Source organism: Mobula birostris, chromosome 10, assembly GCF_030028105.1.
Source record: "Mobula birostris isolate sMobBir1 chromosome 10, sMobBir1.hap1, whole genome shotgun sequence".
NCBI lineage: Eukaryota > Metazoa > Chordata > Chondrichthyes > Myliobatiformes > Myliobatidae > Mobula > Mobula birostris.
Window position 1 is genome coordinate 3369396 of NC_092379.1, and position 17947 is coordinate 3387342.

At 44.8% G+C, this 17947-nt stretch overlaps 1 protein-coding gene across 1 annotated transcript in view; it reads left to right on the plus strand.

Moving 5' to 3' along the window:
* Positions 1 to 636: 636 nt before the first annotated feature.
* The window catches only part of LOC140203762 (cdc42 effector protein 2), an 88553-nt gene continuing 71242 nt past the window's right edge, over positions 637 to 17947 (plus strand). Inside the window, exons 1-2 of the mRNA XM_072269821.1 lie at positions 637 to 747; positions 853 to 1220. The gene's annotated coding sequence lies outside the window, so the exon portion shown is untranslated. The remainder of the gene's footprint in view (positions 748 to 852; positions 1221 to 17947) is intronic.

A 17947-nucleotide genomic window follows, 5' to 3' on the forward strand; every position in this document is an offset into this window, starting at 1 on the left:
GATATCTATAATGCTTTCGCTCTACTTCCTTTAGCAGATAATTTTGGAACTAGTTCAAGACCAGTGTACGTCTTGTGCAGTATTTATTGTTTAATCAGTAGTTGGAGTTCTGTCTGGATTTCTGTAATGCTTTTAACATTGCAAAATTTTCCAAGGCATTCAGGAACATTGTCGCTAAATATATGACACCCAGCCACAGAAGGAGATATATTTAAAAAGTTTGGTAATGGGAGGTAGGTTTCAAGGAACATCACAAGGGTAAAAGGAGACAACGAGGAGAATAGATTTAATAAGGAAAATCAAGAACTTTGTACCCTGCTAGTTGAGAACACAGAATATATAAGACCATAACATGTAGGAGCAGAATTAGGCCATTTGGCCCAACGAGTTTGCTCCCCCATTTCATCCTGGCTGATCCATTTTCCCTCTCAGCCCCAATCTCCTGCCTTCTCCCCGACTAACCTTTCATGCCCTGACTAATCAAGAAATTATCAGTCGCAGACTTAAATACACTCAATGACTTGTCCTCCACACCCACCTGTGACAAAGAATTCCACAGATTCACCACCCTCTGGTTAAAGTTCCTCCTCATCACCATTCTAAATGGACTTTCCTCTACTCTGGGGCTGTGCCCTCCGGCCTTAGACCCTCCCACCACAGAAAACATCCTCTCCACATCCAGCCTGTCGAGGACTTTCAACATTCGAAAGGTTTCAACGAGTTGAAGGAATGAGTTTCTGAATTCCAGTGAGTAAAGACAGAGATATGATGTTGCCAGAGTGAGGCTTCTTGGAGCTCATCTGCGAGACAGCATAATTTCTTCCCTTTAATTCCTCTTTTTCCCTTTTCTAGGTGGATGGGGTTCTGTCAGAGTCTGTGATCTACAGCTGCACTCAAACTGTTGTTCCTTACAGCGATGGTTCCTGCTCCCAGAGCTCACCGACTGGCCGCTTTTTGATATCCCCAGGATGAGGCCTGGAGGAAGTGTGCCTTCGGGGTACGGTGTGAATGAACCGATTCCGCGCTGGTGTTGACAACTGAGGCATCGCGGGGGAAACGGAACATCACGAACAGAGGCTCAGCTGTTGGAGGCCTCTGTATTCGGGCAATTGCCCTGTCTCCTCTTTCTTTCTCTTGATGGTGGGGGAGAGTTAGCTGCTGATTCTCGAGTTGGAGAACCTGGAACAAAAGTGACGTGACGGACTGCAACATCGGAGCCAGTGAGTCGTTTTGTTTTATTGGCGTCCCCTCTTGCTATGGAAAAGGGGCGACTCCTCTCTGACCCTGTTAGTGAGAAAGAGCCCGTGGCGTGTGGAATTGTCAGGTGAACAGCAGTTCTTGTTGGACTGCAGACCATGGTCCCCCTCTGGGGGCTTTGCTGTTGCTTGCTTGGTGGGTGGTACCTCCTGAAATGTGGGGGAGGGTTGGTGTTTCTGTGTGGGATGGGGAGAAGGGGGCTTTGGGATTCTAATGTTTTTCTGCCATCCATTCTTTGGGGTTCTTTTCTCTCTGTTTTGCGCTGTCTGCCGAGAGGAAGAATTTCAGGTTGTATGTTATATACATTCTCTGATATTGAATTGAACAGGCCCAGAGCCCGTCAAACGGTCCTGATGTGATAATCCAGTTAAAATCATGGATTGACAACTATTAGAACTGTAGACGCAGGGAGGTGTTGGAAGTTTGTATTGAGGTACTTGTACTGAGGTATGACGTCATGGAGAGATCTGCCAACAGAGTTAAGGACTTTAAAGTTGAAGTTTCTGGTCATTGAGCACAGCAGTGATGAACCCGAGGGTGTTATTAGTGTAAGTCAGGCATCACGTCATACCAACCAGAGCACTGGAGTCCTGTGCATTCACAGGTTTGCATTAACTACCCACCCAACCTCGTGATTAACTGATTCTCCCCTAATTCAAATGATTTTAAATTGCATCGATGATGCCAATGACGGTAAACATTGAGGACTCACATTGAATTCTGCAGTCCTCTCTTGTAGCAAGAGGATGATGTTGATAGATTAAATGCCAGAGAAATTCCAAATGAATGTTAATACAGTGGATTCCAGTTAATTGGGACACGTCAGAACCAGTGCATTTTGATTCAATTAATTAGCTGTCCCAATTAGTAGAATTCTCATGGAAACAGGTAAAAGGGTATAAAAAAGACAAACTACTATTTAACTGAGTAACAAATTATTTATTTAAATGAAATACAGAACAAATCAGAACACTATCAATACTACTACAGTACTCTAAAACTGTGTATTAGTTCCTAATAGTATGCTACTGTGGTTTTTGATTGACTGTGAATGAACAAAATCAGCACGGACACTGAGTGCAGATCATGGACTGCCTTTATGCAATGCTCTCGATGATTGTATCCTCCAAATCTTCATTTTCATTGTAAATTTCAAGATGATTGTTGATACCTTCAAATTCTTCGTAGTCCCTAACTTGTTGAAGTAGTGAAATTGTTTCATTTTCCCTCCCGGCCGTTTCTCCATTCTCCAAGCCTGAATGCTTGAAACTGCAGTGACCAAAACAATTTGGAATTGTCTGACTGCTTATTTCTCGCCAACTATCGGTGATAAAAATCACTGCTTCTTGAACACAAACACATACACCGATACTAATTAAAAGCTGCTCACTGTAAGCATGGTGTAATGACTAACGGCCATGCAAGTGCGTGTGACTGACACCAGGTAGAAACCGATCAGCAGCAGTCTCCTGTCCCAATAAAGTGCATAGTGTCCTAAGTACATGAACGGAATCCCGGCTGTTTTCTCAATTAGGTTTTGTTCTTTAAAAGTTGTCCCAAATAAGCAGCTGTACCAATTAACCGGAATTCAGTGAATATCCATCATTAATACTACAGAGCAGGCTTCAGCTCTTTATGAGATTGCAAAGCTATAAGAGTGGAACAACAAGATTTGTATCAGTGTAGGATGAATTTACTTTTCCATCCCTGTGCCACTGTATGAAGTGATGGAATGATTACTGGTTCCTAAGGTGTGGTAGTGGGGACAAGCTCCCGCTGCCTATAAAGTGCTCTAAATGGCGTCCATCTCTAACAGCCTCTGACAACCAAGTCCGACTCTCGGCCTTCACCTGTGGCTTAGCTACCAGTCCCGGTGGAGCTGTTTTTATTGACAGGAGAAGGGGCAAAGGTGGACCACTGGCGCCTCAAAACCAGTTGCTTCGGGCAGGTGGGGCTCGTCAGCCTTGGATGGCAGCCCGCCTAGGAGATGGAAAACTCTGATTTTAAACCTCCGCTGGCTTGCGGCCATACCCACCCATGGGAAAGGCTTCGGGAGTAAACCCCGAGGAAGAAATCTGGAGCCGGGGTCCCTAAGTCAGTTTGATGTTGTTTACAACCTCACTCTGGCAACCTCTGCGACGACACAGGTGCCGAGCTGTATTGGCTCTTGCCCTTCCCTTGGATACATCAGTGACGTGGAGAGGGGGATCCCGCTGCATGGGCAACAGCTGGTTCTTCATGTCTTTCTGCCCAGGCTTGTGCCCTGGAGAGGACACAGTCCACCAGAGGCGCAAATCCATGATCCTCTGGGATCGACGGCAGCCGACTACTACTTCTAATGATTATTATGATTCCATTGCACTTTACTGCATCTTACAATCAGTTATTTGTCCTTCTGATTCATCAGCATGTTAATTCAAACGCCACTGCACAATATGTCTACGATGTGGACACTTCAGAACGGACCAGAGAAACCCTGTAGATTATTGTGTTCCTGAACCAGCCCTGTCAGTCCAGAAACACTTACACACTTCATTGCTTCTGCTGGGCGCAACTGAATGAGTGTTCTTCACATTTATACCAGCGAAATCATATAAAAATAATTAACCAGCTATTTCGAAGATTCAAAGTACATTTATTATCAAGGTATGTATGCAGTGTACAGCTCTGAGATTTGTCTTCCCCCCAGACTGCCGCAGAACGCATTCAAAGAATAAGCACGCACACAAACAACAAATCGGTCAAGTAGCTTTAAAAAAACAAGCAAAGAGCACAGAATATAAAACACAACATGGAAAGAGTTCAGGCATATCCAGTTCAGCTCAGTGCTCGTTACCTGCAGGATGCCTCGATTCAAAATCGTCCAAAATAACAACATGAAAAAGGAGTGACTGGAAATTAGAAATACTTAGAAATTAGAAATGCCCCATAATGTGAACTGCAGAGTCCAACTCATGAACCACTTTGATTAAGCCTTGCCCAAGAACTCCGGCGCGATCCTCCGACAGCACTGAAGGAGAAAGGTATCTTATCTTGTTGTTTATGGGAACTTCCCGGTATCCGTGAACGCATTGTGTTTAGAATGGTTTGGGATGTTTCCTGGGAGAGGCTATAACCTATCGCACGCATGCAATTCCTTTTCAAAGTTCAAAGTAACATTTATTATCAGAGTTACAGATACGCCACCCACTTACAACCCTGAGATTCATTTTACTGTGGGCGTACTCAACAAATCTACAGAACATTGACTGTAAACAGAATCAATGAAAGGTGAAATAGAGGATAAAAAACAACAAACTGTGCAAATGAAAATGTAAGTAAATAATGAGAGCGTGAAATAACAAGATAGAGGGTCCTTAAAGTAAGATCAACTGGTTGTGGGAACATCTCGATAGATGGGTGTAATTATCCTCTTTTGTTCAAGAGCCTGATGATTGAGGGATAGTTGTCACAACCATGGATTCGGCTGCGCAGTAGGTACAGCAATTGTGCTTGTGAACTTACACTAATTATTATTTAATTGTGACAGTATTTAACTCCATACTTGTCATTGTAGTGCTTGTCGAGACTTGGACAGAGCACAGCAACGCTTTGCTGCTGTTTTGCATTGGGCCTTCCCTGAGATGTTGGACTTTCAAGTCAACTGACTCTGAAGACCAGCGGTATTGGTTTAATGTTTCGATGTTCTTTTCGGCCGCAGTGTCGGCTTCGTTTTCCTTTTGAGGGTTTTAGTTAACGGCCCTGTTTGGCCTAGCGTTTATTATTTTATTTTCCCTTTAACACTGTTCGCATTAAAATCTGTGATCTAGCGACCTGCTGCAGTGTCTCTCACTCCACACTTGGGCCGTGTCCAAACCTGGTGACAGTAGTAACTGTTCTTGAATCTGGTGGTGTGAGTCCTGAGGCTCCTGTACCTTCTACCTGATGGCAGCAGTGAGAAGAGAGCATGGCCTGGGTGGTTAGGATCTGTGATGATGATGCTTTCCTACAACAGCGTTTCGTGTAGATGTGCTGGTTGGCAGGGCTTTACCAGTCTTGTAGATGGTTGGCAGGGCTTTACCTGTAATGGACTGAGCCGAATCCACTACCTTTTGAAGGATTTTCACAGTACAAATGACATGTAATCAAATTGATTGCCACATATAACCTGGTTTTAATTGAAAATATGACAAGCATTAGAAAGCTGCAACTTTATATCATGTGATTATACATCTGAAACAGTATGAAGTGCTGTTTAACACAGGGTCTCAGTTCCAAGATATAGACCGTTTATTCCCTTCCTGACCTGCTGAGTTCCTCCAGGTGTGGGGGTGTATGTGTTCCACTTGCAAACAATCTGTTTCAGGGATTTTTTGATGGCAGATCCATGGTAGGTTGCTATCAATTCCAGTTTAATTGTCATTCAACCATACATGAATATCCATGAATACAGAAAAACAAGACAGTGTTACTCCGGGGCCAAGGTACAAAACGCAGTACCAACAGTCACACACAGCACAAAGCACACACAAAATACAAGCACAAATGGTAGCACAAGCGTACAATAAGAGTCTCGAAACTTGTGCCATCAATCCACAGTCAACCACAATAGAGTTTGACTCCCACCGAGTGAACACTAGGGGGCAGCACCGACTCCAGCCTGGGTACCACACCACACCACCCATGGTAGAGAGCACTCGCCCCCCCCCCCACCCCCTCCTGGTAAAATATCAGTAAAATACAACTATGCTAAATATATCCATTGGACAACTCTGAAAGGTCTTGGAAAAATTCATTTGACATCTCAGCCATTAGTTATCAAGCTAAAAGAAGCTGGCAATCGAAACTATCAATAAAGAGAATGTAGTTCTCAAGTATAGAAACATAACTTGTCACAGAACGACAACTCTGCTCCCACCTAGATATCTAAATTGTGTGATAATGCCGATAATAGACATCTTTTAAGCACATTGTGTTGTTATATATACAAGCTCTGGGCCTGTACTAACTGGAATTCAGAAGAATGAGGGGAGACCCAATTGAAACCTAATGAATGGTGAAAGGCCTCAATGAAGTGGACGTTTTCTATGGTGGGGAAGTCTAAGATCAGAGGACACAGCCTCTGCATAGAGGGGTGTCCATTTAGAATGGAGACGAGGTGGAATTTCTTTAGCCAGAGAGGGGTGAATCTGTGGAATTCATTGCCACAGGCGGCTGTGGAGGCCAAGTCGTTGGGAAGATTTAAGGCCAAGGTTGATAGATTCTTGATGAATCAAGATATGAAGGGATATGGGGAGAAGGCAGGAGCTTGGAGCTGAGCAGGAATTGGATCAGTCATGATAAGATGGCAGAGCAGACTTGCTGGGCCAAATGGGCTAATTCTGCTCCTATATCTTAAGGTCTTATGGTCTCATATCCAAACAATAACTGATGTTATTTATTGCAATTGAATGTTTTCTGAACCAAGCCAAGCAGCATACTTCTCCAAATGGGACAGTAGGACTCAAAGTGAAGGACTACTGTGTGATCATTTGTCCAGAGCGGAGGGGGTGAACCAATGCCATGTGCTGCCCAGGATGGAATGGGCAAAAATTTGGTTGGCACGCAGCATGCAGTGCTGCTTCTCAAATCTTTAAACTCCACCCATAACAAAAAGATGCACAATGATTGTCTTTGCTGCCAAACGAAGTGGCGAATAATTTTTTCAACCCGAGAACAATGAGATGCTTTCACAGGAAACATCTCACACCCTGGCTTGGCGTCAGCTAGATGGCTGCGATGGTTGTGATGTTGGTTGATACGTTTTGAAATCCTTCCAGACCTGGTGTACACACAGTACAATAACAGTATTATTCAGAAATGATGTTATCTTTCAATTGTCTCTTCAAAAGATTTATAGTAAGAATTTTTTAACGTTTTCTAAAATGCTTCATTGATTTTAATCAGTCTCCTTTAATCTTTTATTAATAGTAACACAGTAAATAAGCATACAATTCCCATAAAATGTATTCACATCCCCTTGGCAGTTTTCATGTTTTATTGTTTCACAACATTGAATCACAGTGGATTTAATTTGGTTTTTTTGACACTGATTAACAGAAAAAGACTCCTTTGTGTCAAAGTAAAAACAGATCCCTAAGAAGTGATCTAAATATAAAAAAAAAACAAAATAATTGATTGCATAAGTATTCACCCCCTTTAATATGACACAACAAATCATCACTGGTGCAGCCGATTGGTTCTAGAAGTCACATAATTAGTTACATGGAGATCTGTTTTTGGAGACCCATGTGCAGTCAAGTTGCTTTAATTAATTGTAGTGAAAATATGCCTGTATCTGGAAGGTCCAACTGCTGGTAAGTCAGTATCCTGGCAAATACTACACTGTGAAGACAAAAGAACACTCCAAGCAACTCTATGAAAAGGTTATTGAAAAACACAAGTCAGGAGATCCATACAAGAACATTTCCAAGTCATTGAATATCGCTTAGCAATCATCAATAAATGGACAGACTATGACACAGCTGTAAATCTGCCAAGAGCAGGCCGTCCTTAAAACTGAGTGACTGTGCAAGAAGGGGACCAGTGAGGGAGGACACCAAGAAATCTATGATGACCCTGGAGGAGTTACCAGCTTCAGTGGCTGAGATGGGAGAGACTGCGCATATAACAACTGTTGCCCGGGTGCTTCATCAGTCACAGCTTTATGGGAGAGTGGCAAAGAGAAAGCCACTGTTGAAAAAAACTCCATGAATCTCAGCCAGAGTTTCCCAGAAGGCATGTGGCAAACTCTGAAGTCAGCTGGGAGAAGGTTCTATCAGACATCCCACCCGGCAAAAACTCATTTCAGGGAGGTAGCACCATTAATTTGCGGGAGACTCCTGGAACTTCCGGGAGAGGTGGGATGTCTGCAATAGAGTAGCTCCTTAGCAGCTGGCCAGCTAGTTTAAATAACGTTAGCTATGCTAATGAACGAATGACACCTGTTAAACTCACCTCAACACGTCTTTTACAGTCTTAACCCACCATGGGCAATAGAAAAGTCACTGTTGCAAACAGTGCAGCGAGCAACACTGTCATTATTTTGACCCCTATTAGGCAGGGGTACACCTTAGGGTAGTCTGGGTGACGTACGTTTCATATTTTTTTGGAACACTCTGCCATGGCGCGCTCTCGCTTGCGCGCGCTGTCTCTCTCTCTCTCTCTCGTGGTCGCTCTTGTGTTCTCTCTTGCTTTTCTCTCGCTCGCTCTCAAAAAAATTGATTTCCGTGATATTGTATATAATTTGCAGGCAACAGGGAGCCACTATTAATATGCGGGAGACTCCTGGAACTTCCGGGAGAGGTGGGATGTCTGTTCTATGGTGTGATAAAACCAAAACTGAGCTTTTTGGCCATTAGCCTAAACGCTGTGTTTGTTGTAATCATCAAAAACACCCCATCCCTACCATGGAGCATGGCGGTGGCTGCATCATGCTCTGGGGATGTTTCACTGCAGCAGGTCCTGGAAGGCTTGTGAAGGTAGAGGGTAAAATGAATGCAGCAAAATACAGGGAAATCCTAGGGGAAAACCTGATGCAGACTGCAAGAGAACTGAGACCTGGGAGCATGACGATGACCCCAAGCAGCCCCAAGACCCCAATGTCCCCATGCAGTCACCAAAATGCTTTTACAGTTATAGACACTTGCAGCCACAGTCCATTATATTGTATCTTTGAAAGAGGTTTCATGCAGCATTTCTTTGCACATCGCCCTGTAACCTTTTTATTTCCATTAAGAATTTCTGAAGCCCCTTTCGAGAGTGCTGCCTCCAAGAAGACCACACCTTGACATTGGGTTTGGAGGCTTGCGTGCCTCAAAGACCTGGAGAGTGATGTTGGCTGGAGTCAGGGCTTTATGCTTTGGCTCATGGTGGGGTCACCTACAGGTCAAAGGGTAGTGGTCAAACTAAGAGTGGTCCTCTGGTCCTCCAGGTTTGGGGGTTCATCTCAGGGCTAACAACTCTGACTGGTCAAACAAAACTGTTATGGAAACAGCAATGATGAATCCTTCTGCATCTGAGTGTGACGGTGTTCCTGAGTCTCCAGCCGGGACTGGCATGACTGACAGTAGTGAAAACTGAGAGGAAGCTACCGACACGATGAAGGAAGCCCTGAATACGCCAAAGTCAAGATGAAAATTGGCCAAGGGCAGACGGAGATAGAAACATAGAAACATAGAAAACCTACAGCACAATACAAGCACTTCGGCCCACAAAGCTGTGCTGAACATGTACTAACTTTAGAAATTACCTAGGGTTACCCACAGCTCTCTATTTCACTAAGCTCCATGTACCTATCGAGGAGTTTCTTAAAAGACCCTATTGTATCCACCTCCACCACCGCCGCGGGCAGCCCATTCCACGCACTCACCACTCTCTGCGTAAAACACTAACCCCTGACACCTCCTCTGTACCTACTTCCAAACACCTTAAAACTGTGCCCTCTTGTGCTAGCCATAAAGATGGAGGACCTTCATTGCTGCCCTAAATGTCAGTGGCATAACAGGCAGTAAGTACCTAATAAATCTGAAACTACCACCTGAGGAGAGTTAAGACAGGTGTATACAGTCGGCCTCCCGTATCTGCGGGTTCCGCATCTGTGGATTCAACCAACCGTGGATCGGGATCGGAAAAAAAACCTGGAAGTTCTCTCTCCAGCACTCGTTTGAGCACAGTTCGCCTCACGTCTCGTTCGGTCGCTACTTGTGTTGTGTGCACCCTTTGTTTCTGTGAAAAAATGGCTCCTAAAGAGCAATTAAGTGGTCAAAGCAATTCCTCAAAGGCTAAGAGGGAGCGTAAAGTACTGTAAACTAGAGATGATTAAAAGTATTTACTCATTGTTTGAGCATTGTTCGCCTCGCGTCTCGTTCGTTCGCTACTTGTGAGCGAGAGGAAGGAGTTTAATTGTCTTACACCATTTATTTTTGAAATTTATCAACTTTACGTCCTGCTCTGTACCTCAGAACAACACATTTGTTCAAAGTACATTTATTATCAAAGTATGTATAAATTATACAACCTTGCCATTTGTTTCCTTACAGGCAGCCACAAAACAAGGGACCCAAAAAAACCCATTAAAAAAAAAGGCCAATAGACACTCAGTGAGCGAGTGATAAAGACACACACTCCATGCAAACAACAGCATTCAGAACAAAATTAAGTCCATAGGCACAAAGAAAACCCTGAGCGGCTGGAGTAGGCCCACAGCCTCGGCCTCAGTTCATCACACTGTGGGGCAAATCACCACGAATCTCGCAGACACAAGGCCCGGAGCGGCCAGAGCAGGCCTTCAGCCTCGGCCTCAGTTCATCACACCTTTCTGTGATCACAATTCTGATATTGAATGTGAGATGTGAAGCCTCCTTCTGAGCCATCATAAGCAGTAGTTGGAAGAAGCGGAGATGTATAAAAGTCTTCGCAAGGAAACTTGTGTAAAACTTAAACCAACCTAAGAACAACTCTGCTGGAAAGAAACATTGATGTCAGCATATGCTGGACAAGCAGTGTGTGTCAATAGGGTTAAAAGGGGTCTGGCCTTGGATTACTTCAGTAGCTGTTATCAGCTCTATGAGGTAGGTGTGAGATCACATACAGGATGTTCTCACAATACCAATAAGGAAAAGGAACTCAGATGTCAAATGCAAACACTTTGTCTCCTTGGGAAACTCCAGTATATTATCTCATTTTTGAGAATAGTACATCCTTAGTTATGTGCCAAAGAGTTCTCTTTCTTTGGGGCTTCAAAGATCGTTGTGGCAAATGACATTTCAGATTACAAAAGCATACTAGCTTTTTCTTTACACTTAAACTGAAATAGCTCAATATCCTTCACACAGTAGCCTAAGTTCAAAGTTCAAGAAGTTGTTATGTAGACAAACGGTGACTCTTAGTTATCCTGCTAATATTTTCAGGAGCAAAGCTGGTTGCCAGCCAGTTTTGTTGGCCCAGCTGGAAGGTGTCGGCTGAACTTCCTAATATTTTACCAAGATTTCTTAACTAAGGAAAAAAACTTATTTCACCTTTTAAATCTATTCACGTTTCAGGATTTGGGTATCACCAATAAGACCAGCATTTGTTGCCCACTAATCTAAAGGTAATGGACTGCCTTCTTGAAATCTTCCTGGCAAAAGTACTTGGGAAGATGCAGAAACCGCAGAGGAAGCAGCAGAGCAAGGTGTTTCCGTGCATTTGTAATCCTTGCCTTTCCTAGAAGAAGAGGTTGTACATTTGGGAAGTGCTGTCATCGTAGCCAAGGCTAATAACTGCAGAGCAGCTTAACAATACGGTCACTATGCATTACTGATGGCAAGAAAGAATAATCAGACTACATCGACCTTGTAGGGGCTGCAAGTGTCGGACTGTGTCTCAGGCGCCATGTTCGTTCGTTCATTCATTCTCATTCATCTCTCTCATTCATCTCTCCCTCTCTCATAAGAACATAAGAAATAGGAGCAGGAGTCGGCCATCTGGTCCATCGAGCCTGCCCCGCCATTCAATAAGATCATGGCTGATCTGTCCATAAATTCAGCTCCATCTACCTGCCTTTTCCCCGTAACCTTTAATTCCCCTACTATGTAAAAATAGTCATAGTCATAGTCATACTTTATTGATCCCAGGGGAAATTGGTTTTCGTTACAGTTGCACCATAAATAATAAATAGTAATAAAACCGTAAATAGTTAAATAGTAATCTGTAAATTATGCCAGGAAATAAGTCCAGGCCAGCCTATTGGACCAGTCAATCTATCTAACTGTTTCTTAAATATATTTATTGAAGGCGCCTCGACTGCTTCCCTGGGCAGAGAATTCCACAGATTCACTACTCTCTGGGAAAAACAGTTTCTCCCCATCTCCGTCCTAAACTTTCTTCCCCGAATCTTGAGGCAATGTCCCCTAGTTCTAGTCACAGCACTAGAAGCTCCAGAGGGACATTCTGTAATGATTAATAACCCAATTGTTTGGAATCAAATGACCTTGACTGGTGTCTCAGGGCTGGGTGTGTCTGTACCCACCACCCACTGCCCCAGCACCTCTCCTCTGCCACCTGTCCCACACCCCTCCCACGGCACTCCACCCTCACCATTCCCAACACCCTTTGCTCCTGCCAGATTGACAAATTTGGTCTCTGTTCCACATTGACAAATACAGTGCTGTGCACCACAGGTGTATGTATGTGTCTCGGACTTTGGGACAGTTCTGTGTATGGACAAGAGAAGAATATTCTATCAAGCTACCGCTTTGCGCCTTGTACTTGTTGAACAGGCTTTGGAAAGATCCCTTATCTCACCAAACCTGATCCATGTACCATGAGGCTAGTCCAGTTGAGTTTCTGGCCATTGGGAGTTCTCCAGGGTGTCAGGATGTTGATAGTGTGAAGGAATTCCCAAACATATGTGTTTCATCTCTGTCTTGTTGGGGAGGATTCCTATCTCACCAGTTTTCACAGACACACGTAGGAAGCAGTCCATCCGGAACATCATGGCCTGGTACGACAACTGCTCTGCCCAGGACAGCCGGAAACAGCAGTGCTGTCGGCTCCAGTCGGCACATCCCAAAAACAAGTGTCCCCTCCATGGACTCTGTCTCGCTGCCTCAGTAAAGCAGCCAAAATAATCAAACCCCACCCGCCCCCACACATCCTGGATATTCTCGCTTCTCCCCCTCCCCCCCGTCGGACAGAAGACACAAAAGCCTGAAAGCACGTACCACCAGGCTCAAGGACAGCTTCAATCCCACTGTTGTCAGACTATTGAAACCCATTATGGCCTTGTACTTTCATGTCTGCTGGTACTGCTCTTTCTCCGTAACTGTGACACTTTATTCTGCATTCTGTTATTTTTCTCTTGTTCTACCTCAATAATTATCATCAACAAATCACTTGTACTGCCAGAGGAACCAACACACTGTTATGCCACATTCAAGAGAGCTTACCGTGCTACTCCACGCCCTTGCTTTGGGAAGTCTGATCACCTAGCTGTACTTCTACTCCCTGAGTATAGGCAGAGACTGAAGACTGCAGCACCAGTAGTGAGGACCAAGAAGGTGTGGAGAAGGGAAGCACAGGAGCGCCTACAGGACTGCTTTGAATCGGTGGACTGGACTGTATTCAGGGATTCATCTTCGAATCTGGACGAGTACACCACAGTAGTCACCGATTTCACTAAAACCTGTGTGGGTGAGTGTGTGCCTACAAAGACTTAAAGTACATTCCCAAACCAAAAGTTGTGCAAGAACCAGGAGGTACATCGTCTGCTGAAGGCTAGATCTGTGGCATTCAGGTCTGGTGACCTAGGCCTGTACCAGAAAACCAGGTATGACTTGAAGAGGACTATTTCATGAGTGCAGAAACAATTCCAAGCGAGGCTGGAGGCACCACTGGATGCACGTCAACTGTGGAAGGGTTTGCAAGACATAACTTCCTACAAAGCGAAACCCAACAGCATGAATGGCAGCGATGCTTCACGACCAGATGAACTCAATGCCTCTATGCCGGCTTTGAAAGGGAGAATGAAACTACAGCTGTGAAGATCCCTGCTGCACCCAGTGATCTCTGGAGGCCAACGTCAGGCGGTCTTTCAGGAGGGTGAACCCTCACAAGGTGGCAGGAGTACCTGGTAAGGCGTTATGCCAACCAACCGTTGGGAGCATTCAAGGACATTTTCAACCTCTCACTGCTACGATCAGAAACTCCCACCTGCTTCAAAAGGGCAACACTGTACCAGTGTCCAAGAAGGGCAGTGTGAGCTGCCCTAATGACTATTGTCCAGTAGCACTCACTTCTAGTGAGTGAAATGCTTTGAGAGTTTGGTCATGGTTAGAATCAACTCCTGCCTAAGCAAGGGCCTGGACCCACTGCAAATTGCCTATCACCAGAACAGGTCTACGGTGGACTCAATCTCAGCAGCTCTCCACGTGCCTTGCATCACCTGGACAACACAAATACCCATGTCAATATGCTCTTCATTGACTAATGCTCAGCATTTAACACCATCATTCCTACAGCCCTGATCAAAAAACTATAGAACATGGACCTCTGTCCCTCCCTCTGCAATTGGATCCTTGGGTTCCTAACCGGAAGACCACAATCTGTGTGGGTTGGTGATAACATCTCCTCCTCGCTGACAATCAACACTGGTGCACCTCAGGGATGTGTGCTTTGCCCACTGCTCTACTCTCTCTACCTATGACTGTGTGGGTAGGCACAGCTCAAATTCCATCTATAAATTTGTGATGATACAACCATTGTAGGGTAACTAATGAGACAGTACTCCAACATGCCCATACAAAAAGATCTTTAATGAGATTAAATGAGAGGAAGCTTAATTTCCTGGGCCATGTCATCAGAAAGGGAGAAATAGAATGCCTTACAAGGCCGTATGCCTGGGAAACGTGGAAGAGGAAGGCAAAGGAGAAAATATATAGACACTGTGAAAGAACTAACAATTCTGAAGGTGTGAGATATCATTGACGCTGCGAGGGATCGTTCGATGTGGAAAGCCATGATCGCCCAAGCATGTAACGAGCAAGGCACATGAAGAAGAAGAAGACAACCATTATTGGTAGAATCTCAGGTGGTGATGAGAGGGCATACAGGAGTGAGATATACCAGTTAGTGGAGTGGTGCCGCAGCAACAACCTGGCACTCAACATCAGTAAGACAAAAGAGCTGATTGTGGACTTTACGAAGGGTAAGACAAAGGAACACATACCATCCTCATAGAGGGATCAGAAGTGGAGAGAGTGAGGAATTTCAAGTTTCTGGGTGTCAAGATCTCTGAGGATCTAACCTGGTCCCAACATATTGATGCAGCTATAAAGCAGGCAAGACAGTGGCTATATTTCATTAGGAGTTTGAGGAGGTTTGGTTTATCACCTAAAATACTTGAAAACTTCTACAGGTGTACCATGAAGAACGTTCTGGCATGTTGCATCACCGTCTGGTATGGGAGGGATGGGTGACTGCACAAGATTGAAATAAGCTGCAGAGAGTTGTAAACTCAGTCAGCTCCATCATGGGTACTAGACTCTGTAGTATCCAAGACATCTTCAAGGAGCGGTGCCTTAGAAAGGCAGCGTCCATCACTAAGGACCCCCATCACCCAGGACGTGCCCTCTTCTCATCGTTACCGTCAAGAAGGAGGTACAGACGCCTGAAGACACACACTCAACGATCCAGGAACAGCTTCTTCCCCTCTGCCATCTGATTCCTGAATGGACACTGAACCCATGAGCACTTCCTCACTACTTTTTTTTTCTGTTTTTGCACTACTTAATTTAACTATTTAATGTACATATTTACTGTAATTCACATTATTACGTATTGCATTGAACTGCTGCTGCAAAGTTAACAAATGTCACAACATATATCGGCGATATTAAACCTGATTCTGATGCTGATGTGCTGACGTGATGAAATAGTCTGTGTGAAAGGAATGCTAAACAAAGATTATCACTGTACCTCAGCTCACGAGACAATAATAAACCGATTTTCTTTTTCATGGCATAAATGTAATGCCACCTGCCATTTCTCAACCCGGTCTGAATGATATGTACTCTGGCTGTGTACGTTCACTGGCTCCTTTGTTCAGGAGTCGTGAACAGAAATAAGCACTGCATAAACCTCAGCAAAGTTCCCCTATGATGGAACGAAGACCTTCGACAAAGCAGCTCTGACACCACCCCGAGAAGCCTTGCAATAATGGGGTGGGACAGTGAAGACTGACCCTCAGCAAGCACAATCATTTTACTTTTGAAAGGTATGATTTGAGACACTGGAGTGTTACCAGTCGTTCGATGGTTCCATTTATTATCAGCGAATGTATATAGTGTACAACGTGACACTCTTATTCTTCTCGAACATCCACAAAACAGAAGAGAACCCCAAAGAATGAATGACAGGAAAACATGAGAACCCCAAAGCCCCCCACCCCTTCCCACGCACAAGCATCAGCAAATCATCAACACTCCCCCCCCACTCATTCTGGCAAGAAGCATCAGTTCCTCCCCACCATGCAAGCAATAGCAAAGCCCCCCCCCCCCAAAGAAACCATGATCTAGAGTCTTGACGCCTGTTGACTTTGGACAGACCAGGGCTTCAATGGTATGATGTTCCCACCGTGAGGTGAAATTACTCGACCAACATTCCACAGAGCTGAGTTACAGCAGCCTAGGAATTCTAAATTACTAAGTAAAAACCTCTGCAGCAACCACAAGAGTTCTGGAAATCTCCAGAATTAAAAGAAACTACTAGACGTTTGATGTTGTGGGATTCGCCGAGCTTGGTAATTGGCTCGCAGGTGTTTCATCACCAGTCGAGGTGACATCCTCCATGCGTAGTTGTTGGTGTTTCTCCCTGGGAGAGCTCACGTTTACATAGGCCCCCGTTCACTTGCCTCGGTCCTGATTGGTTACCCCTTCAGTTGACCTTTGAATTCTATTGGCTTTTTTTTTTGACTCTTAGGCATCTATTTCGATAGGTTTGTTTACGGAGTTATCAGAAGAGAACCACGCTTTTAAAAGTTCTCGTGTCTGCTTCATGCTAGCCTCTGCCAGAAGCTCTGCGGTGTCCCGGTTAAAGTAATTGCCAAGTTCAGTGAACACTGCAAACATCGAACACCTCAACCAGAGCTCCCACTATTCACCACCATCCTAAACTACCGGACTATTTCTAGAACCCACCAGAAACCTCCTCTGGGGGTAAGAAATTTTCCATCCTTACTCAGTCCGGCATAAATGGGACTCCAAACCAACCCGTCCTATGCGAATGTCTCTGAGCGGTGCAGAGAGCTGGTCGGCCGGAGATGGCTTACCCACCACTGCTTCACAGACAGTTAAAGAAGAACAGTGAATGCTGGTTTTGCCAGTGATGTGGCAAAGAATTCACCACCATCTGGCTAAATAAATTCCTCCTCATCTCCATTCTAAAAGAATGCCCCTCTATTCTGAGGCTGTGTCCTCTGGTCTTAGACTCTCCCACCACAGGAAGCATCCTCTCCACATCCACTCAATCAAGGCCTTTCACCATTCGATAGGTTTCAATTAGGCCACCCCTCATTCTTCTGACTTCTGGCGAATACAGGCCCAGAGCCATCAAACGCTCTTCATATGACAAACCCCAGAATCTTTTTCGTGAACCTCTTTTGAACCGTCTCCAGTTTCAGCACGTCTTTTCTAAAATAAGGGGCCCAAGACTGCTGACAGTACTCCAGGAAAGCCACACTCAGTCAAATGCAGCATTAATGTCAAGCGCTATTCCCACCTGGCCTCTGGACCTCCACTCGGTGGTCTGTGCTTGGATTGAGGCTGAGTGGTCCTGAAGAAACCCAGGCTGGGGTCTATGAGCACGTTATTGATGAATAAGCCCCACTCGATAGCACGGAGACCTTCCATCACATTAGATTTTGGATTCTGAGTTAGAGATACAGCACAGTAGCGGCCCAATGAGCCCACGCCACACAGTTACACCCACGTGACCAATTACTAACCCACAAGTCTTGGGAACCTGGGAGGAAACCCACACGGTCACAGAGAGAAAATGCAAACTACTTACAGACAGAGTTGGGAATTGCAACCGATGAGCTAACTGCTCTGCTGCTGCGTCACCCAATGCAAGTTCAATGGGCTGGGCAGTAATCATTTGGAGTAGGTTTGTCCTGCTTTTTGTGACTAGCGTC